At 36.2% G+C, this 26,687-nt stretch overlaps 1 long non-coding RNA gene across 1 annotated transcript in view; it reads right to left on the bottom strand.

The window, feature by feature from the left end:
- The window catches only part of LOC146758843 (uncharacterized), a 73,930-nt gene extending 50,471 nt beyond the window's left edge, over positions 1–23,459 (bottom strand). The window contains exons 1-2 of the long non-coding RNA XR_014933522.1: positions 23,368–23,459; positions 22,323–22,403 (exon numbers count right to left, since the gene is read on the bottom strand). This is a non-coding gene — a long non-coding RNA (uncharacterized LOC146758843). The remainder of the gene's footprint in view (positions 1–22,322; positions 22,404–23,367) is intronic.
- Between the last annotated feature and the right edge of the window lie 3,228 nt (positions 23,460–26,687).

Genomic DNA, 26,687 nt, shown 5'->3' with positions numbered 1-26,687 from the left:
CAATTGTCAGTTTTCTTGCCTGCTCACTCTGGGGCAGGGGCTTGGAAGTAGATGGTCCTCAAGAACCTTTCCAACCCAAACCATTCCACGATTCTATGAAACAGCTGAATCTGTCTTTCTGGACTACGTAGTCTAACTTCATACAAGACAAATTCAGTAACTGCACAGAAAAATTATCAAATAACGTCTTAAATACTATAGATTCAAAGCTGAAATCCAAAAGCATCTTGCAGTCTTCTGGTATTTGAAACTATTGGAACTAAAGATCTGAACTGTCATTTTTCAACTGTGCAAAAATGTAAAATTTCATGAAGAGTTGAGGCTCAGAATTACTGTATTACTCTTTAGTAAAGATACTAACTCCAGTATCTAGGCCAGATTACAATATGGATGATAAAGCCTCTCTATATAAGTATCCTGAAATTCCAGGTGGAAAAAGTTTTCTAAATTGAAATCTTGGTGATTGCCATCCTTGAAGCAGGGTAAAAGGATCAACATGTTAAAAAAAGCTTCTGAAACTAAAACAAATAAACAAGCAAAAGATTCTAGAGGAGCAGTCTTCCACGTTGAGACCTGCATTCTGATGTGCATACTGCCTCCTTTGGAATTTAGACAGATTCTATTCAAAGTGTCCACTACATTTCAGTTTCTAAATTCCTGTGTTTATAGTAAAGAGAAATCAAAGACAACTTTTCGACTAAATTAAAGAAATATATAATAATAATAAAAGAGAAGCCAGAACAACCTCTGAAATATAGCAAGAGTCCCATTTTCGTCATGGAAAGATCAAGCAGTACAGGCATATATAAAACCTGTAAGTAAACTAGTAGAATTAGTAGTACAAGCAGTCTGCTGAAGCAAAAATCAATAGTTCAGTTGGAAGAAACCTCCAAAGTTTAACTGCCTAACTATTGCAAGACTAACTAAATGTTGAATTATGTAAGTGGCATTTTGGGAATCCCTCAGTAACAGGGATGGGGCATCAACTATCACATGAGAAAGCCAATTCCAATGTTTGACCACTCATGTTAAAGAATTTTTCCCAATACACAGCGTGAACCCAATATATCAGAAAATTATGCAATCAGAGGGAAAGAAAAATAATTAAAGCTTCCAACAATAAATAAATTAAAAATCAGTTTGGTCAACAGCAATACTTCCAAGATAACTACCCACATTTTTTAAATAATCATCTCTTTATGCCATTTGCTTCTATGACTAGTCATACTCAAGTCTGTCAAGATCTATTTTCATTTCTAACAACAGTGGGCTAATTTAACTCCAAATAGACTTGCACTGAATTAACCCAATGTTTGACAAGTTTCTATGCATGCAAAATAAAATCAAGATGGCTGAATTGGGAATAGAATCAATTTCAGCTACTGACTCCTGAGGAGAGGGAATAAGCTGGGAGTACAATCAAATTATTTCTTGGATGAGTGTTTAAAAATATTTCACCTCTAGAGAGAAGCAGATTCAAAAATTGGTGAGGGATATAGAGCTTTTTGTTGCTTGATATTGGCTAGAATCCCAAGCGGGTCAATAGTAAATTCAAGTCACTTCCACTTAGCACTATAATATATGTGAAACAAAGAAGTAATCTGGCCAGCTTCTAGAAAGCAAACACCCATTTCAGAAACATATGAGCCTTAAACGAACGTATTGGCATTCTTCTGGTAACAGGAGTGAGTAATTGTGAAAACTAAACAGTACATAAGTAGCCTAGCTTCATCAGAGAACATTGAACATCAAATAACCAGTCTAATTATTCGAGTTTGGAATCTTTTCCTTAACAGTTTATGGTACACATCTCTAAAGAAGCTGTAAAGGCATCAAAATCTTTAGAAGATACAAAAGAATAATAGGATATTTGATGAAAAATATCCTGACTAATGTTTCTTTGGTACATTTCCAGTTGCTTGCCTAATAAAACAAAATACTTTTAACATGGAAAGTTCCGTACAAAATTTCTGTATACATCACAAGTTTCCTGTGTCAGTACACTATAATGCAGACAACACAAGACTTTTTTTCCCTCATACAGGAGTATGAAGACAGTCATCTGAAAATGGGTTTCATCCTGTCATTCATTACACTGAAAATTCCATTGACTATTTGAGCACACCCCAATCACTGTTTCTTATGATATTCACATTTGATGTTGCATAGGAGAAGCTGGATAAATCAATTTATGCTTCCAACTAGAGACTTCTTACCACCTAAACATACAACATTATGCCAGACTATACTGGTTCAGCTACTTGACATTTTGATAAGAATGCTCAGACTTGGGCAAAGGACAACAAAGCTGTGGAAAACTAGAGAACACCCATAGTACAATTGTTTTCTCTAGAATGCTAGTGCAGCACTGCAGTGAGTTACCTATACAGGCCAGGGAATTTTTGTCATTGGAAGTCTTCCAAATGCAGGTAAGCAAGGCTACAATTAGAGCTTACTTTCAATGGGAGTCCAAATATATAAATAGGTCACAACATAAAGAAAAGTGAAAAGAGGACAAAAAGATTTAAATGATCTGAATAAAGATCAGTGAAAGGGTAAACAAAAACAAAAGACAAACCTGTGAAGAAAACTGTATAAATAAATCACAAATGAAGAGTAAAGTGAGATAGCAATGCATAGGAGAATATACAGAAGTAACCTCCAATAGGAACAAATACTCTAATGAGAAGCAAAATAAATTCTAGAGATGTTAAAGGCTGTGTTCGAACTAAGACTGCTATGCTGTTGGCAGAGGTAGTAGAGTTCAAAAAGTCTAACTGGCTGTCCAACTGAACTAAAAAGCTGCTGTTTACACAATGACTGCATAGTAAAACAAAAAACAAAACACAGAAAGAGGCAAAATGTGGAAAGCTGTTTCTAAGCTAAGTTAAAAAATATGCAACTAGATTAGTCTATTTACAACAGAAAGGCTCTAAGGCAAAATACCTGCTGCTTCTCATATCCATGGGAGAGTTGTTTTCCTTATTGGAAGTTTCTCCAACATCTTTAAGATGATTTTAGATTTTTCATTCCCTGTTACTCTCAGCTGCAGAGGTAATGAAGTTTTTGCCTACCATGAACATCATTAATAGATTGCTCAGAAGGCTTCTGCCTTTTTTGACATTACTCCATTCTCAGATTCTAACCTCCACATGCTGTTCCTCCTTCATAACAGGAGAAGAAATCTAACACTGGTTTTCTGTAAACAAAGTCAAGGTTTACAGTACACACCTGTAGCTATGAAGGCAAAGTCTTAGTTTACTTTCAAAACTTCTGAACAGTCCACACTGGAACCGATACAGTACATTATTTCTAAGTTCTCCTCTCCCTGTGCCAACCACAAGTCAGTACTATTCAATCTTTTGAGGATGGTAGGCAAAGGAGTACATATAAAGAATAGAGAAACCTCTTAGGATAAGAAGTCATAAACCAATTGCTATTCTCAGGCTGACAAAGCAGGTTTTAGCCAGGTGGCTTCAAATTTTTATGTTTCAGGCAGTAGGAAACTGTTTAATACCACTAAGTATTACAGAGTTACCAGGTGAAATTCACAACTTAACCAAAGATGTTGCTTATTTCATACCCTTCTCAGTAATTTTCCTGAGTTGCCTGGATCCATGCCCACTGTTTTTAGTTGCTCTGGTCTATAGGCATAATTTTGTACATTTAAGAGAGACTGCTAAAATAAGCACTGCTCCATAGAAACAACCCAAAGATAGAGAAATATAGACATTCTAAGTCCCCAGTTTGCTTTGACCCTTACTTGATTGAAAGCAACATCTGTTTTCCAGGTTTCCAGCTGTGCTCAGCTAGCTAGAGGTAGCCAATTGCAGACATGTGTGACATTTCCCCAGTACAGCGTTGACACCACTGACATTCACCTTATTAGAACAATAGCCAGCAAAGCTTCTCAACACCTTTATGTCTCAAGTAGCTCCATCCCAGCAAAAGCAAATACTTCAGTGGCCTTTTATTTTTTGCTCCCTCCCTTTGGAAATGTTCTGAGCTCCTAAAAATGAATCCTTCACTAATCATTACTCCAAATTTGGACATTCAGAGATACACATTCAATAAAGCTGGTGTAAATTAATCCTTATGCACCATAAAAACAAGGGAAGTCCCATATGAAAGCACTTAGTGGAAAATGATTCATTATCAATTCTCTCAATACAATTTTACTTTTTTCCACCAGAGAGTGTGTTGATATGCGCTACAACAGGAAGCCAAGAGTAATCAAGACAAAACATTCCTTCTGACTGCAGAGAAACTGCTCAAGAAATAGTTTAGAATTTCCAACCTGCAATTCTGTGGAATTTGCAAGAAAATTAGGAAAGATTAAAATCTGTCTGCCAGTTTTGAGACTCCAAATAAGTGACCTTTAAGATCAATACAGTATTTTAATAGGCTATTCAACAGAGGTGTCCAAATTGATCAAACGCGTAAACAGCATCCTTCACAGGAATAGACATTTGATAGCTCCATCTGGGACACAAGATACTCTCAGGAAAGCCACAGAAAGTGTAGTGACAATAGCCTAATTCAGTACTGAAAGAGAAATAAATGTGTGACTGCTTTAAGCTTACTTTAAGATTAATGACATACGAGACTCAATTCCCCTTACTCCATCTCTCTCTAGCTGCAGCTCTTGAGCAGGTAACAGGAGGTAGCAGCTTCCCTGCTACTCTGGCAGTTGGATACTCAGACTTACTGCTGAGACCATAGTTCTGATTCAGCTCACCCTGGAGTCAGCTGCACTGGTTCAGTTTACGCTGCCTGAAACTCATTGTCAGACAAAGCCTGATTGCTTTAATTCTGCATCAGCAAACAGTCTGCTCCTTATCCTGGAACATCAACTGCTGCCAGGATTTATCCTCTACCTTTGGTGGTAAAGCTAATGGCCCTTCTAGCTACTTTAAGCCTGTCCACTTCAACAACTTGGTTCCTGAACAATCCACCCCTTCCAGCACATGTAAACAAAAAGACAAATCAGTCAGTTTCATGGTCATGTTTAATTTATCTTTTTTTGCCAGATTAAGACCCATGTGCTTTGTGCCTAGGATTGCATGCTTAAGCAGCAAATACATTGGCAGAATTTGAAGACTTTTTTTCTTGATAGCACAACTAAGGAAGAACAAAAACCAGTTAAAAGAGTTGTTCTAACTCAAGGGAAAAATTGCTTATTTAGATGAAATGCATTCTACGTTTCATCATAGTGAATGATTTAGATACTTCTTTTAAGCAGTTACTGCTACTCAAGCACAAGATAACACGTAAAACAGACCTATATAAAAATAGTTACTATAATTGCACCATATGCAGTTCTGGTTGGGTCTGTAAAAGACAAAGAAGCAAAGATAGAAGCTTAAGCAGACTTCACATACTTTGGGTCTGCAATGAAATCAGTTTTCTAGGCAGAGAGCATTCCATTCTATAGCACTAAATATACAGAACAATTAATGTAGGTAAATTAGATATTTTCTGCCTCATTTATCTATAAATAAATAAATCTAGTTTGATTTCATTTGTTTAAATTTCGCTTTCTAATGGAATCATCATTTGTAGAGTATTATTTCAGGTAATGAACAGAACAATCAGCTCAATTTCTCCAAAAATATCAAGCACATCAACAGTGGAGCCAATGAACACCACCCAATAGATTGAGGAAGGAAAAAAAAATTTAACTCTTATATTTTTGTGGTCAGCAGCATTCAAAACCACTAACACTGTTCAGAAGTCAAGATGAGTCATGTTGAATTACTTTCCCTCCTTGCAGTAATAACTAAAACTAAACTATCTTTGCTGAGTATAAGATGAGTAAGGATATTTTGGGCCTTTTCAGGGACTATTTAATTGACCCCTAGCAAAAATGTTTAATTTTTTTTTCTTGTTGTTTTTTACTCTCATTATTTGTTTATATATGCAAACAGCTACGATGTATGTATTCAAATTCATTATTGAGCTATGCTCTAGTTAGAGATGAGACTTGAATTTCATTCTGAAGTTCAACTTATTCAATGACACATTCCATTTGACAATAAAGTAATGCACAGGGTCTCTAGACCAGAAACAGCATCACTCAGTGACAGGCCTCAATTACTTCAAAGTAATAATACAAAGGAAACCTAGTACCCTGTGCTAAGGAACAGTAAATTAAGAATACTGACAGAGACAACAATAAACAATCCAAGGAAATGTTGGTAATCACAACAGCAAACTTAGTATGTTAACCCTCTAATTGTTGCTGGGTTCAATGCAAGCATCAATTTACTTACTCCCACAGATAGCTGTGGTAGAACAAAGGAAGTTCTGTACACAGCTATAGGTGAGAAAAACTTAATGAGTGCAGGCAGAAGAAAGTTACATTCTCAAAACCTGGAAGATGATGATAAAAGCTGCTCACATTTACAATAAAACAGGCTATGGATTGGCCAGGTTGCTCAACATAAAATCCGATGGGAGGCCAGGTTCAGAAACTGGTGTGAAGGCACTGGGAGCTAAGTAGAATGGCATCTCCCATTATTTACATCAATGATCAACTGTATTTTGCTTTGCCATTCTATCAAAGGAGTCGTGAAACACTGTCATAATGTCACAGCAGGAGAAAATGGCAAAGTTCACAACTAATAGCAAAAAAACAAATTACTTCATTAAAGAAAAGTAAACATCAGTCAGGATACAAAATGCTACTAAAACATTTACCTTGTACTACTCTCTTCACTGCTAGAATGTATCCTAGAAGATTAAAAACATCAAGATGCCTTTGAGAAAAACTGTATAAATTTCTGTGAGTATATATTTCCCTCAGAACTCTCTGACAAATACAAGCTCTGTGAAAATTCATGACTCTCCTTCTCTAATTTTCTTGCAAACAAAATTTGACAAATATTTGTAGAGAGCAAAGGGAGGACATGATGAAAGCAATGAAAAGCAAACATACCTTCTTGAGGTATTTAGCAGCTACTGTTTGTGAAATTCATTCATTCCTACCCTGCAAAGTACATTTGAGAAGAAATGACAGCAATAACCCATAAATTCATGTTATTTTAAGTGTGGAGATACTGTAAGCTAAAAAACCTAAACTGTAAATTTGGTCATCTATTCCAGTCATTTTCTGACTTTATGAAATTGAAACTGACTTTTTTTTTTTTTTTTGCAGACTAGAGAACTTCAAACTATAGCATAAATAATGTGGTAATTAGAAGTACGTTACCTTTATCCACAATATCACAAAATAAAACCACAAGTTTTACTGATCTCTCTTAAACCACTAAAACTCCAAACAAAAGACTAAAGATCCATTGTCTCACTCCTCGCTGCAATTTTCTTTAAAAGTGCAGCCATTCAGTTCATGAAGTCTGCCTTCTAGGGCAGCCCTTTCAATTGTGTTAAATTTCTCATGAAGTATTCTGTTACTAGACAAAAAGAATACCTATTTTTCTTTCAGTGCTGTCACATGCAGAACACTGGACTAAGAGGGTGAACCAGTAGAGAATTGCTCAACAGGGGAATACCCCATCCCTTCAGCGAGTTTAAGTCAGCTGTTCTTATTCTGTCCCCTCCCAGCTCCTTCAGCCCTTTACTGAAAATGGCCTTGGCTCCATACAATGCTGCTTAGCAGCAACTATAAACAGTGTGTTATCAACATTTTTTTTTGTTGTTCTAGGAGAAAAAACAAACAAACAAACAAAAACCAACATTACTGGTTATTTACTGAGATTAACTACATTACTGACACCACATAGAGGGAGCATGTCTTCTTGGAATACATATATATACACCAGGTACAGCTAAACTCACACACAGCAGAAAAAAAAAAGAATAAACTATCTTTAACCTTTGCAAACATCTTACACTGAGCAACGTTTCACAAAGCTTTTTTTTTTTTTTTTAAAGCCAGTTAATTGTCATATCCACAAATAATTACAGAACTCATATATGAACCCCAAAACCATGTTCTGCAGTAAGATGCATTTTCTGATTTATTCCATACCACGAATGGCACACACATTTAAGGAAGATATTCACTTCTGCACACTTCAAATCTATGGTTGTTTTCAAGTACTGAATAATTGGATATATTTATTCAGTTCTATGCTAGCTAAATTCTAGGGTGGACTTTTGATATTATTCCACAATCTTCTACAGAAAAGAAAAAACTCCTCTCTACATTTCCTCAGAATAGGAGTTCATGCATGTTTCTCTTTAAGTAGCACTGCCACCCAAATCCAACTTCCTAAATTCGTCAGGGGACAGAGTATGCCAGCACCAGCCTTTTTACTTGCTGAAGACCAGGTTACCTTGACAGCAAAGCAACCAACAGTCTGCAGAACTGGAGAAACAGATAACGTGGCAAAAAAAAATCAGGAGCAAGGAGATTAGACTATATAAATTCCTGAAAACAGAGAAAGAACTTCTTTTAAAAATTACATCCAGTTTGGAACTGGAACTTGAAATATTAATTTGAGTATTTCTTATGAGAGTAGAAAAGGGATGGCAGAAAAAAATAACATTTTGATCAAACTACTAAATGAACACTACAGAAGAGATGGGATTTATTATAACTTAGCTGTTCCTACCATCTCAGAGGCTGAATATTTATGTGAAAACTGGCCTATTCACATCTTATGTCAAACAAATGCAAACCTTATGACTAGTTCAGATTTCCTCAGATATAAATATACATTAAACTAAGAACCGTCCTCTTTACAAAGACTGTACAAGCTGATTGAACAACATTGTTACTGGCAACGCTCCCATTTCAGAGGATTCATTCAATACCCCAGCACATAGTTTACATTAATTTCATTTTTTTGTTTTCCTGCCCCTTTATACTTTTATGGAATTCTCCAGGGGATGCTCCAGTCCCATTGTGTACTGTTGCACTCCAGCTGCAAAAGGGCTGGGACTGGGGCCAGCATATGTGAATACTTGAAGGGTCACAAGGTCAGAAGAAATTTGCTGCTTCTGCTCCTTCACTCTTCTCTGAGAAACTGTTCTACACCTCATCACTGAGAAATACACCTCCCACGATCGCTTTTGCCTAATGCAACCAAAACACACCAGTAGAGTGTGAGGTACTGGAAGGATGAGGTCACATTCCAATCAAACAGATGTTGAAGAGGAAAAAAAAGTCACCTTTAGAAAGACCTTGGGAAAGTAAAATCATTTCTATTCATGCTGCTTGTAAAGATGAGCTTTATAATCACTGGAATAAAGTCAGGGTTTGAAAGCTATCTATCTGCATTCAAGCATAACAAAATATTTCCTATCTGTAAATTCATAATTGTGGTAATCTTTATTTCTAGCAGTTCAGAAATAATAACACCAGAAACTGAATACTGTGATTCAGCCATGTGAGCCGCATAGCAACTGTGAAAGCAATAGATATTTTCCCCCTTACTCCCTTCAGCATGCCTCAATGTTGGGGAACCAGGTTTTCAGAGACTCCCACCCCTTCAATCCTATCTCTTTACTGTGGTCTTTCCTTAGACATGACTCACTATCATTTACGCTGGCAGTTTCTAGTTTAGGTAGCAGAATTAATATCTCCACTTACTCAAAAGGTGGTGAGGCACTGCCCAGAGAAGCTGAGGATCTCTCTTCTCTGGCAGTGTTCATAGTCAGGCTGGATGGAGCCCCAGGTAACCTTACTCAGTGGGAAACATCCCTGCCCATGGCAGGAGGGTTGGAATGAGGTTATCTTGAGGGTCCCTTCCGAACCAAGACCTTCTACAATTTCATAAAAATAGCAGCAACTATATAAGCAACTAAATAAGTGCAACTAGATCTACCTAGTCTTTGGTACTGATTAATTCATCTTTCACTAAACTAAGGAATGTGGCCCCTTTCATCTGGAGCCTTTGGAGGAATATTTATACTATTATCCTTGGATTGTTCTCTTGGCTTTTTTCTGCAATATTTTAATTATGCTGTCATACCCAAAATATATTTTTCTTAGGTGCTGGATCTCAAACATTGGAACATACACAAAATTTATGTTCACACTATTAACTTGCTAATTCTAGAAAGCTCTCCATATGAAATCATCGGAAACTTCATTATTGTCCAGTCATGCCAGTAGTTGCAGTTAATAGTCAATACAAAACCTATGCTCTCATAGATTTCCAACCTGAGGAAAACAAGATAATGATCATAAGATCAGTACTTTCTGGAAGGAGGGATTTTGATTCTTTGTTTTTGTATTGCTTGATATCTGCTTTTCTACAAGTTTGGCTTATTAAAGACTGAAAATTCTAGGTTTTGGTGCATATTTCTTAATCTTTATGGATGCTAAACTTACATATATCTTAGAAAAGAGGAAGAGAAATATTTGACATTCTCTAACAGAGTGCCTATGAATTCTTGAAACCATAGACAAATTCCAAGTAGTAAACTTTATCTATCAGGTAGACTAAATGTTAAAAAACTAGTAATAATAGAGTAGAAATACCCCTGCTCACAAATGACACGAATACTACAGTAATGAAAATACATACATCAGTTTGTTAACAATGTAATCCACAAGACAGGCAACACATCAAGTCAATTTTGAAGGCTCAAAAAGCAAATGGAGGTTGAAGCTCATACATCAAAGCTGGTTTTGCAGTGTGGTAAATAAAGGAGCACTCATTGGTTACACCAGTTCAGGTACTGATGTAGTAATTTCTAGTTGTGAAACAGTAAGAAATCCTTAGAAAATCGTGTCTTAAAATTGCAATATCTGTTTTCACTTGCACATGTTCTCACTGACTATCTCCACCAAGACAAGACATTTTCTAGTGTTGTATATGTGTTACTGTATAAAATATGAAGAAACTAAGAACGGAATTTCTTCTAGTTTCTGCTTGTGTGAAGATATTCAGTTGAAAATGCACTACAGATTCAGCTACATCAACTGAAATTATTATCCATTTGAATAAGTCATGGAAAAATAGAGCATCTTCTACATTGACCTGGACAATATATGCTAACAACTATTCCTGGCTGAAGATGATTTAGGTTTACATAAACTGAGTGTCTCTATGCAGGAGTTTCAGAACTTCCTGACTTTTTCTTTCTTGTCAGCTTGTAAAGGTATCTTCTGAAAAGGTACACACTTTTAACTATCACTTACACTAGTCTGGATTAATTATTCCCCACCATTTTGAAATAAATCAGCAAGGCAACGATATAAAACCCAGTGGAAAAAAATTACAGTTTGAGTACATTTGTACATTGTTTTGTCACTTTGGAGCTCATAATAAGTTATATCACAACCTTAGGAAAATGCCTAAAGCATTAAAAACCACACAACCTTCCTTTAAAAAAAAATAAAAGAAAAATACTGAGTTCTGCACCTCAAACTGGCTGAGAGATATCGATACTGAGATACCCTGCATTGACAAAGACTCAGACAACACTGAACTTCTACCACAATGAGCACATTCCATCTAGAAGATGAAAAAAAAAATAAAATGAATGTCATTCGTAAGCAAAAGTAAAGCAGTACAATGGTACAAATGAGACCAAATTAGCAAATACAGGGTTGAAAAGGACAACTAGAAGGAGAACAGCTTAACAGCCCTCAAAGTTTCCCATAATCACATAAACATTAGAAGAAATCCTTAACTCTGAAAGTGACAACTTTACAGTATTTTCCATACTACGATCATCATACCTCATCAGAGGGACTGAAACTAAGACAGAAAGCCTCAACTCAGGCTAACTTGTTCCCTGCTCTGTGACAAAGCTTGTTTGTAATGTATTTATGAATGAGATACAGGTGGATGGAGTGCAATTCAGGTAGCTATGGGCTGGTATTTAAAACACCTCCGCCCCCAGCACCTAACTTCAGATGATTCTGCTAATTATGGACTGGCTGTACATTTATCATCTTTAGCATTTAATCTCTTTAGTTCCTTCAAAGTTTTGTTCAAAATTAAGTAACAACTACACAACAAAAAGTTCTCCATCCTATCATACAAACTCAACCCAGCACCTTCATATATGTAAAAACTACACTGTATTACAGCATTTGGTAGCCAAATAATTACTGAAATTTAGATCTTAATCCCTCTGTGTTAGTGACCTTGTGACACAAACAGACATGAAGACATTCTCACAGCACATCTGTGAGAAGACCACTTGTGGTCATCATACAATGCTCTAAAACAGTCTTTTTCTTTTGGGACATTAATTACATTAATTTACACTGATGTTCCTGTTACTACTGCTTTTAGCAAGACACCCATTTAACATATGGAATATTAGAACAATTTCTTTTAACAACTCAGAAGCAGCAAGTTAGGCCTTACATGTCAATATCTAAGTATTTTAATTAGAACATGACTGATACACATGAATATTCATTACTACTTCTGTTAATGTTAAAATAATTATGCATATGCATCATAGTATGAGATATAAATATGCAGACTGTATGCATACAAAAGTTTCTACTGTGTGGTGGTTCAGTATCTTGAAGGAGGTTAACACAGTTCTGGAATCTCATCTCGACTTCTGCATAGATATGCATAGTAGAAAGAGATAGATGGAAGTAGGATGGGTGAAGTTACTACTCAGTAGTGTTGCCTTTCTGAGATTAATATATTTCAGATTATCCATTGGTGTCAGTGTATGAAAGGATAACAGGCACATTTATCCTTACATTATTTCAAAATCAGTTTGTTCAAATTACTGTGTTGATTTGGGAGATTTATGATTTCCTGCAGGAGAAGCGTAACACTAAAGGAAGGATGCAGCTATAATGTAGTAGACATTAGAGCGTCTCCATTACAAATACAGAAAACAGGATTATTTTTTATTAGTTATTAAGGTTACTACTTTCACACATTTCATGTTACAACTGCAGGTCAAATCAGAGTGATCAAAGGACAGAAAGGAGCCTGCAAAATAATTAGTTATTTCTATACAGCTGTTCAATACATATCATTTTAGTTTTTGAACATTTTTCAAAATCAGTAAACTTCTACAAAACCAGCTGAGTTACATTTTCCCACGTTAAGCCCTTCTTTGTTTTATGTCCACATTTCATGCATTAGTATTAGTGCCAGTTAGCTTAAGTGAAGGTCTGAGGAGGTGAAAAAGCTGGAAGAGAAAATCTCCACAAACATTCTCTTCCCACTTCGGCCTGCAACACAACATCACTAGGCACTGCCGTCATTAATAGCTTCAGTACAATAATACCCATATATTTTTGCTATCCCTGGGTCATTTGACACTACAGCTTTTTGTACATCTGTGCCTGTGAGTCAAGTGTGACTGTTCAGTCCTTCTACATAGGGGAGAAATAATGAGATGTCGCATTCAAACAACTTGACAGACTACTGATGATCAGTGACAACTGTCTGGCTTTCAGCCAGGCACAGGTCATTAAGCTTTTGAAGAACCAACTCCTCAAACTAACTTCTGATAATTCTGACCACAACTGTTATGGTCAGAAGCCACACAGGCTCCCAAATAGAGCTCAGCTCAGCCACTGACAAAAAAAAAAAAAAGTTTTCACTGAAGCCGTGAAGACAGTATTTAACCTAAATATAATATAGAATGCTCAGACATGCTTATCTCAAGTATCTTGTTGAATAAACAGGTTTTTATATTTTAGAGCACATGACCATGAGAAAAGTGGAAAAGTCAGAGGTGGCAACTATAACCAACTTTAGATTTTTGGGGTTTGGTTTTTTTTTTTTTTTGGTTAGATAAAATTCTGGTCAGTGAAATACTTACTATGGCCAGCATGCTAAGATTCAGTACAATATACCTATGCTAACAACATGCATTTTGTTGAAAACTGCAGAAGGTAATTAAAAACTTCTGAATCACGTTGATACAAATCCATAGCCATTCATAATTGTTCAGTGACCAAGCAAGCACTTCAATTCATATTTCTTTTGTCCTTCTGCAAGCATCTTATTCATCACAGATGTTTTAGAAAATGCAAAGTAGTATTTTTACTTATTTCCCTAACACATTGTATATACACAGTTACGACCATCTCAAACACATCTTCCTTGACAGCAACACAGAAGCAGAGCTGGATGCAACTGTTCTGCATTGCCACTGTTCTTCAGAAGATTAATTGCTCACCTGACTTATAAAATTAGATGAATAATTTCAATTCCAGAATAATAATTTCAATTCCAGAATAAGTGGTACTATTCTTTCCCCTCTATTATTATTATGTTGGAGTCTATCATAAGAAGGAAAATTTAAATTATAGTATTGAGCTACATGAACATGGGGCCTTGCCAATCCCCAGAATACATCGTGTCAAATAATTTGAAAGCATCAAATAAAGTATAGCTTCCAACCTTTCCGATTCCCCTAATAGATAGGAGTTTTGATCTACACATCTAAAGGACCCTTAGCAAGATCTACAGCAGCTTCATTACTGTACCTTGTAACCTACAAAAGCCATCTGTATCAGTTAGCAAGGTAGATTGGCATCATACTGCTAAACACCATATGACAAGAAAGTTTTCATCACTAACTACAGCTGATCAAATAAACCACTGCAAACTGCTTACTGAACACAGCATGAGCTATCTATGACCTAATAACAATTTGATTGAAGTGCTTACACCACAGCAAGAGTGGTTACATTGGTTCCTGGCTGATTCATTCAAGCAAAAGAATGCTCAACCAATTTGGATGATCACGTCAGGTAGGACTTGAGAGATTTTTCAGTTGCGTCCTTATGAGCAGCTGGGGTATCACATTGTACATACTGCCTATTAAGTCTCCACAGTCTTAACGCTGATGCTGCTCCTCAATTCCATTACATAGAGACAACACCTGAATACAGATACGAACTCAAATGAGAGCTTAATTCAGATGTCCTCTTTTGTGAAAATAAACGGAGAGTGTTCTAAAGATTGTTTAATTATTCACAATTATTGCTTTGGAGAAGGAAAAGAACACAATGGGAAAATTCTTGAATAAATATCACTGAACATAGCAGCCATTTCTGCTTCCAGACTATTAGACAACTACAGCTCCAGAAGACTCATGACCAACACACGATGCTGACACAAACATACTACCTATAATTCAAATACAAAATGCACTTTGAGATTCCTATTTGGAGACAAACAAGGCACAGCTTCCTGAATACATCAGGTTTAAAGAAAGAGTACATTATCTCAGACTTGAGAGAGTTCTGCTAGATTTTAGTTGCAGAAGAGAATACAGAAAAGCACATAGTAAGCACAGACAAACACGCATGTTTTTCAAAAGCATGACTTAGTCTTCTGTCATATACAACACAACCATAACCAGTAAAAAAAGAAGTGCATTGTGGAGTAATTTCTCAGCCATAATACAACTGTTTCCAGAAGAATGACAGCGCTTCAGTCTATAACGCAGCTTTCCTTAGCAGATAGGCATAAAAGAACATGCAGCACTTATTATTTAATCTGCTATTCATCAGGAGATCACAGGCAAACACCTGGCAATGTGCTTCCAAATATACGATTTCTTGATCATATGGAATTACCAGTTTAACTCTCTCGAATGTACAGAAATATATTTTGTACTGTAATAGGTAGGTACCATTATTTGTGAAAAAGATTGATAACACACCAGGCATAAATACAAGTAAATTCATGTTGTCAAGCTTTCCTCTTCAGTCTCAGGGAAGTAATCAAAATAAAGATACCTTGTACAAAGCAGGAAAAAGGATTTCCAGAAATCTCCCTGCTCCGAGAAACACACTGCAGACAAAGCAAGTCTCAAATAATCACTAGTAACAGCAATCATGAGTACACTTTAGAGGCTGTACGCTAAGCATCCTTACGCTGCTTCATAATTTCCTTGCATTTGGGTAGACAGCTCCTAGCAGACGAACTGACAACATTTAAGAAGAGTATGAGAAGAAAATGCAAGTCTGATGCAGCTGGAGGAAGCAGTAGTTTCACAGCTTACACCAGAATTTTATGAATGACAGAATATTTTGATAGAGTGAATTGCAGGATTAATTGTGTTGCATAGCTAATAATTAATCCCTTTCAGATTTGGCATTGTATTACTCAAAGAAAAAAAGATAACTTCAGGGACTGAAAATATAGGTCATGAAAGTATGGTAAGGACATAATTTAAGGAGCCCTTTCAGGATTTCCACCATCAGAAGTGAACAGATCTGCAAATTCACTGAACAGCTTTTCTTCCTAATAGAGATGGCAATAGCTTGAATAGTCTTTTGCTTATGACTTCTTTTCTCTCACCTCATTTCAATGCTTTAGAAAAGATATAGCATAATTCTCTCCTTGTCTTCTTGGCCTTGGATCTTTTTCCAAAAAAGTCGCTGGCAAAATTCCCATTGAGCAGAACAGTGGGAATCAAATTTTAATTCCCCATTATTAAGACTGTCACATTTAACACTACCTTCCTCGTGTCTCATCACTTGCCACTAATTATTTGGGGCAACAAATGTTCTTTTTCATTAAAAAACCTGCTGCTTTCCATCGTTAGTTTATTTCGTTATTTGTGACACTATGTGTAAGCCTCAGAGATACCTTGCATAAATATATCACTTATAATAAAAAAATCCCAGTTTTACTTTTATATTATTTATTTATTTTACACATTTTGATACTGTTCCACTATCCTACAAGAATATTAATCTTCAACAAACTGAGAGTAAGGTAATAATCCTGGAGGAATCATCCTATTATAAGATAATGGCTGGATTTTCAGTTAATGGACCAAGCTGAAGACAAGGGCAGTTAACACTATAACAAACTACAGTAATATAACCAATTTCAAGGGGATTATTGCTATCATAAACTGTATTAAATGGTTTATAAAAGCAATGGCTTAGTCTATTTTTTTTTTTTTTTTAAAGTTACATGAAGTAGAATGAATGAGAGCCTCCTTTGTTAAATAGGTTGTTTCCAACAGTTTTCTAAGCATTCAGGACACAGAGAATGCTTCAATAGTTGTATAATGAATGTTTTAAATGCACCAGAGGTTGTTCTTTGTCCAATGGGTGGGGGAAAAGCCATTAACTCTTATGTGATCAGATTTCATTGAAGCTGGTCTGTGATACTATGTAGAAAAAAGGAACCAAATTCAGACTGCACTCAATTCCACTGCAAGAGCCCATCACTTGACCATTTAAAAATCTCAGTCTGCCATCGGATTACATTACAAGGTCAAAGGAGAAAGAAAAATATAAAGAGACCTGATCAGCACTCAGTTTTACAAGTAAAATAGATTAGTAACCAGCAAGGAAAAAGTCAGGCTGTATTCACTTCTGTACTTTGACTACACAGTGGAAACAGTTTACCTCATTTACTTCCAGATATTATGCACATATTCTTCAATTAGTAACTTTCTACTTAGAAGAATTAATCTAAGATGGAAGTCATTCAGATAACACATTTCTAACTGGCTTAGTAATTCCAACTGCAGCAACCAAACAGAAATTTTCAATTCCCTTTCCATCCAAAACATAAGAAACTAACACTAACAAAATACTGGTGAAAAGAAAGAAGAGATTAGGGTAATAAGAGATACTGGGTGGGGGGGGGGGGTGGAAGGAGTAAGTGGAAAAAAAATAGAGAAATTCCTATCGCACTAAGCCTTTAATATGTACCAACTATTTCTTGAGCTACTCAGATAAACATTGCAATACGTGCCACAGATACACTGTTTATTACCACATTATACCACAGATGCACCTGGCAGCAGAGAGCTAGCGTCAGACTGCTAGATTAGGAAAAGTAGCATAGGATTTTTCAGTAATTTTACAGTAGTAACAAAATGTCACCATTTTTTTCTTTAATCTCTACCATTCATCAAATTAAGAAGCATTGAGGGAACTACCAGACTGTGCAACGTTATCCCAGTGGACCTCATAACACATGTATCCTTTATCCAAAAAACGACCTGAGTCTACCACATGACTACCCCTTTCATTCCATTATGTAGGATCTCTGTTTAGATTACTGTTGTTTAAATATGCACCTTGAATAGTACCAATTAGGCAGCACAACGTAAGCTACTATAGCTTTAAATCAATTCCCAGTATATAAATCAGAGACAACATTCGATAAACAAAAATACTTGTTCATCAAGAAAAAAATTAATACCAGGATGAAATGACAAGGCCTGAAGTTACTTAAATAACAACTTGGACATAAAAAAAGACCTGAAAAACTAAAGGTTCCTTGTCTGTGGACACTGTGAATTGAGTGCAGTTAATCATGTTCTTTTGTGTTATCTGCGACTCAAATATTTCCTCAGAGTGTCTATTTGAGTAGCTGCATCAGAGAACATAAGAAAATGTCATGCTGTTCCAAAAGGGCAATCATCACAGTGGGATACATAAACATGAGCGTGGACTGCAAGATGCATGGTGTCTTTTTGCTTTCTGCAGCACTGATAAGATTTCAGCTAGAATACTGTCTGTGAAGGGAAATGTGGCTCAACAGCATCGTAGTGCAAAAGATGGCAGCACAAGTTGTGACTAGTTCAGAAGACGTGACCAAGAAGAAACAATTAAATGTCCTCAATTTAAGAACCAGAAGGACTGAGGAAGAAAAACCTTCAAATACAAATCTCTCTCTCACAAAAAAAAAGACTCAGGACCCTAAGTCTTACTCTGACATGTCACACAACCTCAGATGTATTTAAGGCTGCTTAATCTATTAGCTTCAAAATACCCTCTAAATTTGGGAATAGGATTTTTTGAGTCTTAGTACACAAAAAACACCACCCTCTACCAGTAACTAATTCCTGTTTCAAGTAACAATCATTACATTATTAATCATAAGCATTCAGATATTTGACCCACTAGCTTTCTCTAAATTTAGTTTACTTGACATAAGCCCATTAACAAAGCATGAGCAATATGTGAATTTGCTGATACGATACACTTTCAGGAAATTGACATCTTCCCCCCCCCCCCTCCACACACACACATAGCAAAGATATGTGAATGGAAGAACACATGCACTGAATTCTAACTTATCATGTTAACAAATATATTGTTAAGAGGAACAAAAATATCTGTTAATTCTGCATTGCATGAGAAGTACTTGCTTTCTTAATCAGATAATAGTTTCTCATCTTTATAGCGAAGTCAGAAATATTGAAATTAGACCTTTAATTTAATAATCAGAATAACAGATCACTTCGTATGCCATAGAGGTTAAATATTATCAGTTGTACAGCTTTATAATCCATTTATTGTCTTCCTCACACACTCATTACGCAGATTCTTCCCTGTGCCAATACTATTTCATTTCAGAATCCTTCACTGTAGGACTTTCTTCCTGTCCCTGAAGTGGCTAATCCAAATCCTTCGTAGATTTTACACATTAGCCTTCTGGCATCCATTCCAGACCTCCTATTAACTTTGACTTCTGTCCTTTCGTGCTTCTTTAAGCCTTATACCCTAAAACCTCACACACTCCTAAAACAAAAGTAATATCTTAGAAAAGATTTAACTAATCTTTTCTAATTTCTTTATCATCTTAATTATAAGAAACTGTCTCCAGCTGATTCAAACCTATTCAAATGGAGATGATGTGTTCCATGATGCCACTCTTCATTCTACTCTAAGCAGAACAAGAGACAAGTATTCCTATTTGACAGGATATCAGGAGGATAAGGAATGGCATTCACCACCCTTATTCTTCCTCTCCAAGAGTGGAATTATCTCAGTGATAACATGCTCTTCCGTGTTTTGTGCACACAGCCACATAGTGGCATGTTGCAAAATAAAACAGAAGGAAATACTGCTCACATTTTCAATGGTGTCCACTACTGACAAAAATTCTAGCACATATCATGCACATACTAGCAGCCCCAGCATTTGACCTCAGTAGTAGCCAGTTTCCTTCTCCCAGTGGAATATCAACATGAAAGATGTTTTATTTTGTTTGTTTGTTTTTCCTTAAAACAGAAACCACATTCCTCTTCTTACAAGTTCTATTTTGTTATTTTTTATTTTTACTGCATTCTTATGTATAAACTTGCTCTTTCCAAAGGGCTATTTGCTATGTCTTAAACTGAAAGCATTATTAGTATGCTGGTTACTTTGTCTTTTTAATCATAAAAATGGATTTAACCCCAGTCACAGCAGTACTTCCTCTGGAACCCCTCATCACTGACTGCGATCCTTTTCAATTATGGACTGTGAACAGGCACATCAAGTTCCCTCTGTCTTTTTTTTTTTTTTTTTTTTTTTTAAAAGATAGATCATACACAGTTAAAAAGCTCCTTTGACTTTACCAGTTTTGACTGGGGAAGATGCAGACTGTTCCCATGCTGCCTTACATCCTGTATATCTAACTGCCTCACTAGCTGCACATCTATATTTCACCGCAATCTGATTACAGCAGACAACTGACTCTTGATTCTCAGTACTATGATTTCAAGACAACAAGCAGTGAGGAACATACAGCACCATTGCTAAAAGACTGGGATTTTTGAGATTTCTTTGTTGCCATCTGAGACAAAGGACGTTTGGTGCAGGATAAAAGAAACACATAGAGCTGGTTCTGAAGGTACTAGATTTACCTCCAAATTTCTCCATAAGAAGTTTGTGTCCCCTTTATAATAAATAGCCATGCCAGAATAACTACCATCGTTATTCCTCCTTGTTCCCTTTCCTGTTTTACACATACACAAGTAACATGTACTAAAGAAACATACACTGCAGAAGAATATATATTTTAAGCATTAAAGGATAAAGTTTAATAAGGTTTCAATAACAAGTCACCATCCCTGGGGTTGTTTAAAGAAAGGGTAGTATTAACTTAGGGAAATGGGTTAGTGGGCAATATTGAAGGTAGGTAGACAATTTGACTGAATGAACTTAGAGGTCTTTTCCAACCTTAACGATTCTATGATTTTATTACAAGCTACAGAGTTAATTAGTATTTCTGAACAATGCAAATGCCTCATCCTTAGGGCTTCTAGACCAAACAACAGTAATAACAAGTTTCATTTTAAACCTATTCACTATAGAAAATCATACCTAGTCTTCTGCCTCATTGAAAGCTGAGAAGCTGTTCAAATAAATTATTATACCTTTCCATTGCCATGAGGCTTACTTAGAATTCAGTTGAACTCAGGACAGACAGTTTTAAGATCTGCATTATAGAAGGCATGCAACACCATACAAGTTTATCCAAGCTACCAAACCTATTACTTGAGAGAAACATTCACAGTTAAGTAGCAAATGTTGAACAACACTGACACAGCTGTTTCTTCCAGTATTAGCAAGATAAAAGGTGCACCTGGGGTCTCTACTGAGCCAGGACCATATGGTCAAACACACATTTGCCATTCTAAATGTAAGGGTGAAACTCATGATTGCAAGAACAACCTTCAACCTTTTACACTTTCAAAAAGGAAGAGTTAAGCCTTAAACAATTCAGTCATTTGTTTGTAATAAAGATTCCATCTTCTATGCTGTGAGTTACAGCATAAATTACTGTTGGGTGTAGAAAATGAAAGAGAGCTTGTCAGAAAGCTTTTGACTGCAAAATGATCTGCACTTCCACATTTTATACAAATGTTTAGCTTTTAAAAACAAGTATCACACAAGCAGAGAACAGGCTGCAAGCCAGCTGTTATTGGAAGGGGAACCAAGAGCACATAGGTCCTCAGAAGTGCTACCAGGGCAATGCCTAAGGATGACTGTTAGCAAAAACAATAGCAAGTTAACAGTGTAAAAATTAAACATAAAAAAATTATGTTTTCTTCTTGAAAAGGATTATTTAGGAAGCAAAGCTAAGGTCTATGAAGCACAACAGACTTTACATTTCTTACTTTGCTTCTAATCCTTTAAGGATTCTCGCACAGACTTTAAGCATTTCTAAAGCACCCATGCTTCACTCCTGATGTGTGGCACAAAAAACAACTACCAAAACATAAAAAAGTTGAATTACCTAGTTCACATTTTGAATATCCAGACAGGCTTAGATAACAGCAACACTCAACTTCTACACCAATAATATTTCTATGCCGAAAAATAAGCAATTCTGCATACACTTAACAACTCTATAATTAGAGAGTCCACACACACCACTTCAGAAGTCCTCCAGGGCAATGTTGTAGAACACTGAGCTGGAAAAGAACATTTGCTCAAACTGCAACAAACCAACTTAATCAGCCAGTTGGCTGCCTAAATTCTCAAAGATCACACTATACATACTACTACCCTGAAACAGAAAACCATCTATTCTTAGAAATCCATCCTACCTGGAGCCTTATGACCATTATTCAGCTACCAGAAGTTTCTCTATTCTTTCCTGAAAACAGATTAGAGTTGTTTTTTCCAATGATGTTTCTATCGAGAAAGTTTGACTCACCTGTTCCTGATTCTTCACCTCCTACAGCTGTGCCAATTTTCTACCACTCTCCAATTGCAACTTGGGTTAACACCTTCATTGCTGGAAAAAAGTAACAAATACATACAATGATTAGAAAAATAAGGGCAATGTCATAACGAGCATTACAATTTACAGACCAATTTGTAGCTGTTCAATATTCATTGGTCTCTTAATAAGACAAAGAAAAGAACGGTCCTGTATTTGTACTCATGATTTCTCTGCATCAATTTCTTCTACACTTCACAACATTTCAAGGACTGAAGACTTCAACCTTTAAAAGTATTGCATTTACCAAAAGAGCTTTGCCAGAAGACAACAAATTGACAACTGATGTTTGTAAAAGGTCAGATCCGGTATTAATTGTGTGCAAAAAGACTTTCACCACTTCTGACCATTTGCACAATTCAGTAATTCATTATTTACCATCATTAAAGTTTGTGTCAATTTTATTTGCCCTTGGTTCTTCAGCAGTGCAAGAACAACTGTACCTTAGCGGAGTTTAACAAGAAACTTCTACAATCCTCAACTTTTTTTTTTTATTTTTTAAACTTCACAGAATTCATGAGAAATACACTAAGCTAAAGCATATCTAAATTCGGCTTTATTTATCACATTAAGGAGAAACAATGGCCTTATGCAAAACTTACCCTATATGGGGACACATGCCTTTTACTACCTAGTTGTTAGCAACATACACTCAAGTTATATTTGGGCTTGAAAAAGTGAAGTTAACCACAGGTGGAGCAACACTTTGAAATACTGTTTTTATTCATATGCATTTTACTACTGAAGACAAGCAGGCTTCTGAGACCTTCACAAAAGATATTATTACAGCGTTCTAAGATAACTTTAAAATTTTAGGAGGCTTAACTAAGCATTTAAACTGCCAGAGACTTTCCAAGCATTCAGACTTCGAGAATGTGACAAACAGACCAACACAATGAAACGATGCTGCATAAGATACAATGACAAAAGGACTAGCACAATGGAAAAAGCATTACAAAGAAAAACGGAAAGTACTCACCCATCTCTGAAGGTCTAAGCTCACAAGGAAAACTCCACAAGGAATGGATCTCCAACCAGAGATCCCTCCACACTGTCAGTCAACCCTTAAGTGAAGTCTAAGAGAGGTGCAGGCAGACTCTACCCCTTCTGATCACTAGTCACCACTAAATTGCCTTCACCTGTGCTCCCAGGGCTGACCGGGTCCTTTCCCCAGGTGCTCAATCAGTGGTTCAGGGTGTGTCTCAGCAGTTACCACACAGGGAGTCAGAACTGAACCAAAGTACATGAATTAAATTTTGCTTGAAAAGGGCAGGATGAAGAAAAATGAAGCATGCTGGAGAACTTCAAGGGAACTCACAGAGGATTCAAAGGGTGATAAAGGAGATCACAGAGGAGTGCAGTTTCTATTTTACTTCAGTGATCTACTTCAGTCTCCAAATAACTGCTTACTTTAGACAAATTGCAATCAAATCATGTCTCTATCAACCAGCTGCTAGGTTGCTAGCTGTTAAGACACACCACTCTTACAATCATTTCAATTCTTTCCAGCCCTCCCAAAGAACCACTACTGGCAGACACCACAAACTACGATTTTCCTTGTTCCCCATCTTATTCACATAAATTCTCCCATCTCTAATTCCTATACTGATTCCAGAATTTGAAATTACTCTTTATGGAAGCATTTTTAAGGAGTTTGACATTCTCAATATTATCATGAATTTAGAGATGAATGAAAATTTCCTTATTTGCTTTTATTAGGCTTTTGCCCAGGATCAATATACCCAGCAGGGCAACAGCCTTCTTGTCATGGGGCCCCTTTTCCTTCTCATGGTTCTGTGTCCCATTGGGTGACTGCAGCAAGTCTGCCAACTGCAGCTCAGGTTTGATGATCCTAGTGTTATTTACTGTCTGTAACTGTATAATTGACATGTGCTGCTTCAGTCAGTGTTCAAACGTTCTGATTAGCATTCACAGTAGCCTCACAAAAGAGAGAGCAAGTGTCTGCTGCGCCTTTTTTAGACATCTCCTGTTTCATATACAGCTTTTATCCTCAGAAAAACATGTGATGTCTGACCTTGATAAGTCCGGAAAATTTGGCATGGGCATTTTGTTCAATATCTAAACAATATCTTCATAACTACTTCAGGTATCATTACACTTACGCAGAGGCATTGAAACTAAAGATCTTTTCAGCCGTACTTTTTAAATGTTGATCCTAGCAAAATCACAAAAGCAGGAAGAAAATTTCTACAAACATACGGAAAAAGAAATATAAATACTTCCTTAGAAAAGAAGGCATTTCAAAAGCATCCAAGTAATATAGAAACTTGGAGTTCATTGACTTTTGATCAGGAAACTACTGCACAGTTGTAGACTAATAGGCTATGATAATATTTTACATCCACAGTTTAAAAAGTACCTGTGCATCATCACACATTTTGTGCAACGTCACCTTTGACTGTTATTGTATATCTTTTTCAGTACATTAAACAGAAAATTCTGCATGGTATAGAAAGACATAAATGCTCATTCTGATCCTTTGCTATTGTCCCTCGAGAAACAGGATAGTTTAGAGAAAAGATTAAGCGTATTTGCGACAGCTACGTTTTCTTTCATAAACACATTCCTAATTTGGAAACACATCATAGGATCACAAGACTGTTGAAAAGGACCTTAAAAACCATCTAGTTCCAGCTCCATTGCCATGGGTAGGGATTCTTCCAACTTGACCCTGCCTGCTTTGAGCTTTTCAAAGGAAGGGGTATCCATAACCTCTCTAGGCAATGTGTTGAAGCGCTTCACCACCCTCAGAGACACACATTTTCTTTCATTTTCCCTGTCTCACTGCCAACCTGATCTCATAGTTCTCATAAAAATAAAAAATCTGCCAAAAAAGATCAGAATGTTTATTTTGTTGGTATGCCATTTTCAATTCACAGACAGAAAGAAATCATTTGATTCAAAGCTAAAGCCACAGACAGATCCCCCACTTCTATTTTTTAGGTAGGAGTTTAAAGATTAATAATGAAACTTGTCACTGTTCTAAACTTTTTAACTTCTTGTATCTCAAATGGTGTTATTAATTGTTAGTTTATGAGTATGGTAGCTGCACAGGAGGTATGGTGGCAGAAATTGTTCCTGTGATGTCATTGTCAGCTGATGATGACTACTCCCCTTTTTGGAAACTGCTTTAGAGCAGTTGAATGTGGAATTTCAGCCCAAGTGCAATACAAAATATTTGCGTTCATATTGCAGCCAAAATTTATCACAACTAGGATTATTAATGACTTCTATGGGATGTGTATTTCTGCTGTGAAACTTGACTGGTTTTGAGCCTTTTTCCCCCACAAGTCATCAATCACTTCCTGTGAAACGTAAGAACTTCCTTCTTTGTTTGTATTGCCTATAATCTTCTTTTAGTAGAGATTTCAGTATAAGTATTCAAAAAGAGAATTATTCAGAGTTACTTTTCAGAAAAACAATCTGAATGATACACATCACCATTTTTAGATTTATATGCAAAGTGGATACAATTTTCTTATACCTATTACTCTGCAGATGAAATCAGACTGAGCATTCTTGCCACAGTTTGCATGTATATTGCAGCAACAAGAGTAGAATAATGTGCCACATTTCCAATAGGAATCCTCAGTCTTTTCTATATTATTGCACTACAGGTAACTATTTGACAGTTATGCCCTCTCAGTCAGAAGGCCTGGTTTAAGGAATATAATTAATACAATAGGACTGATGTAAATAAAGACATAAATGCTGAGAGTACAGAGAACTTTCAGTTTTTCAGTTGAATGGCATTCAGCTCCTTTGAGGAATCTGTAGGAAAAGAGCACCCTGCACTTTTAGCGAGGCACTGATGTAAGGTCTCATCTTTCCTTCATCAAGTAGCAAGCACTTGGCTGTGTTTTTACTGGATCAGATCCACATTATTATATTTATAAAATAACGCATACCACACTATGGGTACACCCTACAGAAATGTGAAATCAAGGCACATTTGTATTTCAACTGATAAAACCAACAGTTTAGCTTCAAAACTCGATGAAGGTGAAAAAAAGTGATGGTGCTTACACTTGACATAAAATATGTCATCATGACAAGATAAACCACTTACTACTTCTCAAATTGAGAAGAGCTCTCTCTACTGTTTTGCAGCCTGTTATCTTTGGGAACCTTCCTTTGCTTTATAATATGTTCCTTCTATTTACCAAACTTACTGAATACTTTTTGCTTTCATCCCCATTTATATAACATGATTACATGTATCTTAGACTGGTAAGTCCTGGCTTATTTTATTCCTAGGAGTTCTGCTAAACATCAAAA

This window comes from Coturnix japonica, chromosome 12 (genome assembly GCF_054131305.1).
Source record: "Coturnix japonica strain WE chromosome 12, WE-NBRP24, whole genome shotgun sequence".
Lineage (NCBI taxonomy): Eukaryota > Metazoa > Chordata > Aves > Galliformes > Phasianidae > Coturnix > Coturnix japonica.
This window is presented reverse-complemented; position numbering and strand designations above follow the sequence as displayed.